General features: G+C 41.9%; 1 protein-coding gene across 1 annotated transcript in view; it reads left to right on the top strand.

Annotated features, from left to right (window-relative positions):
• The first annotated feature begins 4,001 nt into the window (after positions 1 to 4,001).
• Positions 4,002 to 6,000, top strand: part of LOC141019543 (junction plakoglobin-like) — a 215,167-nt gene continuing 213,168 nt past the window's right edge. The window contains exon 1 of the mRNA XM_073494492.1: positions 4,002 to 4,134. The gene's annotated coding sequence lies outside the window, so the exon portion shown is untranslated. The remainder of the gene's footprint in view (positions 4,135 to 6,000) is intronic.

The raw sequence follows: 6,000 nt of genomic DNA, 5'->3' as shown, positions 1-6,000 counted from the left end.
AACGATCGCTTCCACATTGTGGCTGAAAAATAAACCTACATGAGCCTCGGACCAGCTGTGTCCCAGCTGTTGTCTGAGTAGCACCAGACCGCGACACAAACGTGCCCCGTAAACTGTAATCTCTTGTTTATGACAGATAAGACACACAAATACACACACCGTAACGCCTATATGATAATCCATCATATTGATTTAGCAAAGGCTTCGTTGAAAACAAATGGACAAGACCGGGAGGAGGGTTAGCAAAACAGCTGAGTAGTGACCGGGCAAGAGGTTGTTATGGAGAAATAAATCTGGACAGGATGAATGAAACCCCAACGTGAAGCGGAGGGTTTCATTCATCTTACTTGCATTGCTGCTTCATTTAGCTGCCACGAGCAAATAAATAGGCTGATTTGGTGTAAACATGATAGTAATGTTAGCTTGTTGTTAGCTTACAATGCTAACATAGAGGCTAACGTCTCCGTCGAACAAGTAAACAAGTGTTGACAATACTGCAGAGACAGAAATTGTCTCGAGGCCGTCTAATAACACAGAAAAAACTAACTGCAGCTTTCACAGTCATAAGCCAGCATCAGCATGAAAGTTATCTGTGTCACAACATCCACAATGAAGACGAAAGATTACCTGTTCAACAGAAACTCCACTGTATCAGCATCGGGTCCATATCTTCACGGAGCTTTCGCTACCGTTCAAATGATGACCCGATGTTTACTCGGGTTTGAGACCTCTTTGTTTCACATCTCCGCTTTGTGTCTTTTCAGTGACAGACTTTCTTTCTTTGACTCTTTGTCGGTGGGGCAAGCAGAGGCTGCTGAACTGCTCAGGGCAAAACAAACCTCTTGTCCACTTGTAGTTTCAAATGCGGAAGTGGGTCGGGACCAGACGTGACCAGGAGCAGGAGAGTGAGCGAGGGAATTGGATGGGAAAATTGACCAATAGGAGCCATCCGGACCGGATGGCTCCTATTGGTCAATTTCTTTTCAGTTTTGCAGGTGCTAGAGAGAATGGATTTATTTGGTTCCTTTTGCTCTTCACATTGTGTAGGTTGTACTATTGGGCCATAACCACCATCTAAATAATGTTAATAATAATGATCAATCTTTCAAATCGTAGACCATAGCTTTAAATCCCAAAAGTTTTAAGAAATAAACTCTGCTCTCCTCCTGCAGGTAAACAGCTCTGGATCAGAGCAGAATCATCTGGTGTTACTGTAGGTGTTTATTCCTCCAGAAGATTCAACTCTGCCCCAAACTCTCTCTTACAGAGCTCCCAGATTCCCAGCAGCCAAGCAGCAGCTCTGCCCCTCCCTCCACCCGGTCCTTCCCACACAACAGAGCCTGCTACACATGCACAGTGTTTCACTTACGATGAATCTTTTCAACTTGTCTCAATACAATTTGCATTGTATGAAACATTTTCATAGAGTACAGTACTATCCTTTTCACAAAGGACAAATCACCCACGAACATCTGGCTTTTGTCTTCAGTGGGTAACAGTATTATTTTCCAGGCCAAATGACTGCAGTACTTACAGGTGTTTACTGACTCCACCTCCGATCAACTGTGACGGAAACATAAAGCCCAGTTGGAAATAATTATTTTAACCGTTTCAAGAGAAAATGCTCCAATGTGAGGTTTCCCTTCTTTTATTTGTTTTCTATCATTTCAAACTGAATATATCTGTGTTTTTTAAGCCGTCCGAACTCAGACTGAATCAATTTCAAATCAATTGTATTTATATAGACCAAAGTCACAATCACATTGCCTCAGTGGGCCTTACAATGTATAGAGTGAACGACATTGGCTCTGGGAACCTTGTGCATTGTTTTTCTTCAGCCCCTTTTATATAGTAAACTTGTAATTGATTAATCATAAACACAATCAACAGACTGAAAACATTGATGAGTTGCTGCTGCACTGGAATAAATCAATGAACTGTTCCACAGGTCAGGTGCACTCTGTCATACCACCATACTCAACTTATTCTAAATGTTTTCTCACCTCCTATTCTGCACAATAATAGACTATTGATATAGCTATATATTTTTTTATTTCAATCTGTTGTTGAATATAGGCCCACTTAGTGAATATTTCTTCTCTGCTGAAGTCAGTCCTGCCTGCATACTGTTTGCTTTTGTAACAGCTCGTGGGTTCACATTTCTCTGATTGCACAACTGAAAATGTGATGTCGCAGGCTCGCCTCTGTTCCACTGTGAGAACATTAAATTAATAGCAGACAGTCCTGGAGACTTTGCACATCCTTCTCAATCACTTGGCAATAATTTGTGGCTGTGTTTCTGCTTGGCTCTTCTCTGCTCTCTAACCGCGGGGTGGAGACTGCACGCAAACGCCTCCAGAGATGCTCTATGTTTGTGAAGAAGGCTCACTCAGTGAGGCAGGGGAGGCTGTAGGCTTAAATGGAATACACACTCTATAAGAAATATGATTTTTATTTGACAACATGAAGTTCAAACTACTGTTCATACAGTATTTAAAAGCCTGTCATCATATAGTCTGACATTGTTCCACCAGAAAAATCTTAGATATTGTGTTAAAATAAAATAAAAACAAACAAATAAAAAAACCCAAACAAACAAAAGCAAAACAAAAAAACAATACAATCAAATTTGCCAGTCAGCTATTGAATTTCTTTATTCTGTATTTAAATGATGAATAATAATGATCATTTACTGTTATTAAAATAATAATTTCAAAGCATGTTATTTAATGGGTGGAATAGGCTAACTTCTTTTTATATTTAAATATTGGGATCTCTTTATTTTCAAGATAGTGAGGGAAGTGGGATAGTGGGTTAGGAATGGTCGGATTATGATGGCAGAAACACAAAAAATGTTATTTAAAAGCAAACTGAAGGCCATAAATATCAAAACCACATTTATGCAAATAGTTAGGCTGCAGATGGTCTGTTCACGTCATGTCACGTTGAAACGACCATGGTCCCTTGTCAAATATATCCAGTGGTTTCTCACTTCTATGTGAGATTGCTGAATTTTACTGGTGAGTGAAATTGCTGAAAAGCCAACTGCGGTCATTGGCTTGGCAGTCATGTCACCTGCAACTCTACCACCATCTACAACCTCCACACATGAAATCAGGTCATAAACATGTAAGCGTGATATGACACATGTTGAATGATATGTAGCCTATGACACGTACAAGTTAAACATATCTGTGGTTTGCAGAAACGTTAACTGCTAACATTTCATCCTGGCAAATGGGCTGCTGTCTGTGCCTAACTTAAACCATACCATAGTTGTCATGTGCAGATGTTGTATGTAGAGTCCCAGTTCCACTGTGCAAATAAAGGACACACTTCTTTCCTGGACTAGCACTGAATGTTAGCACTGGACATAAATCCAGAGATGCAGAATGGTCCGATAAAGATGTAATCTCAAAGAGATGCTAGAATTGAACAACAATAAAATGTATACAAGCAATAACAATAGAATTATGAAATACACACAAATCGAGCATACTATTGTAAAGCAGTATAATGTTAATGATACTGAATAGAATACCATGGATAAAAATACTGATATGAAATAAGTATATATTAATACCACAGAACTGTACTGTAGAATGCGACATATATGTTTTACTTAGAAGTTTAAGAGTTAAGAACTGTTAAGAACATGCAAATTCAATAACTCATCAAATCTTGAAATATTTTTCCATCATCTCATTTTTGTGATTTTTGAGAGGCAGTGATAATGATGTGTATAAAATGATGTCTATGAAAAAGACAGCGCTGACCAGGTGCTGCACCACATCACTTGTACCACAACAATGACCATACATGACTGGGAAGCTGAAAACGACGCCTCTCGCCGTCAGAGTGAGACCTCTTCACTTTCCCCTCCTCTCCGGTGACGCTGTAGCAGCCGAGCCGCTGCCGGTTCGCTCCCCTCACTCCGCCCGGCTGGCTGCGTGCTGCACACCGCGTTTACCGGGAGACACGGCGAGACAGAGAGGGTACAGAGGCGAACATCCACAAGAACGGAACTGCACCTGAACCGCAAGGACTGTGGATTTAAGGAGAGGATAGAAGGGAAAGTTGAAGCCGTCACTGCTGCGACAGGGAGCCGCTCCAGACTGCTGTCCAGTTCACAAGGTAACCAAACCCAGCTGACCTGTCTTTTTACGCATGGTAACCAGATGACGAGCTCGGTCACTGGAGATGATGTGGCGGTAAATAAAAAGGAGGGTGAAGAGTGACCTCCAGTCGGTGGTCATCATGCTGCATCACGACCATCATTAGAATCAGTGAACGCATCCCCTCTCTCCTCCTGAAACTTCAATCAGTCTGATGATCTGTCTCTACAGGGCTTCAGCTGTTCATTGACATCTTCAGATCCTACAGAAACACAGTTCTGTCAGCGCTGAGCTAGATTCATGCGGCTTTCATCTTTAACTGCATCCAAGGGGAGATATTTTTAGGGGCGCTGGAGATGTGTGTTGCCATAGGTGTGATGATGTCTGTATTGTGAAGATTAATATGGATCATGACATCTTTTAGCATATATATGTATGTATGTATATGTATATATATATATATATATATATATATATATATATATATATGTGTGTGTGTGTGTGTGTGTGTGTAATTGGAACAAGTGTGGAATCAGTGCGGTTTTTTGGGTTCAAGTCCCTCTGGTGTGGCTTTCTATGTTGCCTTGTGTCTCGGTGCATTCTGCCCCTGCATGACATTCATTCTCTCTCTCTCTCTCACACACACACGCGCGCGCGCGCGCACACACACACATACACACTCCCTCACAGGTCAGTTCAGAGAGCTTTACTATGTATAAAAAAAATCTTCCCTGTAAAATATAAAAACAATGCTGCTCAAAATCCCCTCTGTCACTTTTTGCATGTGTGTGCGTGTGCACGTGTGTGTGTTTGTGTGGGCGGCAGAAGCGTCTTATTCCCAACAGATGTTGAGGGTGAGGCTGTGAAATGCATCTGTAGTGAGAGAGAGAGAGCCATTTAGGACAGATGGAATTGTCACCAATGGTATTTAACTGTCTGTCTGTCTGTCTGTCTCTGTCTCTCTCTCACTCTCTCTCACTCACTCACTCACTCACTCACACACACACTCACACACACACACACACACACACACACACACACACACACACACACACACACACACACACATACATCTTCACACAATCTCCTTGTTTCGGCTGTTGACTCCACATTCTTTGGCTGTGACAAGCGGGTGTAGCAGCCAGAGAGCTAGCCAAGAATGTGTGTGTGTGTCAGGGTGAGCGTTGGTGCATGTGATTGGGTTGGTGCACTCTATGCTCAATATTTGACTTTGTCTGTATGTGCGCTTAAACATATATGTGTGTACAGTCCGCCCCCCCCTCACTGTGTGTGTATAAACAACAGTGACCGATGGGGGGCTTGACCACCGCTCCTGTAACGGACCCCATTAATATGTATCTATTTTCATTGCTGTTAAATAATTCAGAAACAGTCTCAGCACTTGTCACCTGTTCGTCCGACAGCCTCCACTTGCTCCGATTCTCCCGCAGGTTCTGGTCGTGCTCTGTCAGCGTGCGCGCGTGTGTGTGTTTGTGTGTGTGAGAGAGAAAGAGAGAGAGAGAGAGAGAGAGAGAGAGAGAGAGAGAGAGTAGATTTATCACCTTTCTAACCATTTCATCAGCTGAAGCCTGTTTTCCCTCTGAGGGAACTCCAGCCTTCAGGCTCTGTTTGGAAATGCTGAAGTGATAAAGATTCATTGCTGATGTGAATTTAACGGTGGCACAACACAGATCCAATTCATCTTAAGGGCGACTGACAGAATAATACTGGAGAGATTCTAATACAACCCTAAATCCCAAAAAGTTGGGATGCAATGATAATGTGGAGTAAGATCATATGCTAATCCTTTGTGACATATGTACTCAATTAAAAACAGTACAGTAACAATATATTTAAAGGTTTAGGTGGAGGAATGTAAAACAAT

Source organism: Pagrus major, chromosome 23 (assembly GCF_040436345.1).
Source record: "Pagrus major chromosome 23, Pma_NU_1.0".
Taxonomy (NCBI): domain Eukaryota; kingdom Metazoa; phylum Chordata; class Actinopteri; order Spariformes; family Sparidae; genus Pagrus; species Pagrus major.
The sequence above is the reverse complement of the archived record's forward strand: the minus strand, read 5'-3'. Positions and strand labels throughout refer to the sequence as shown.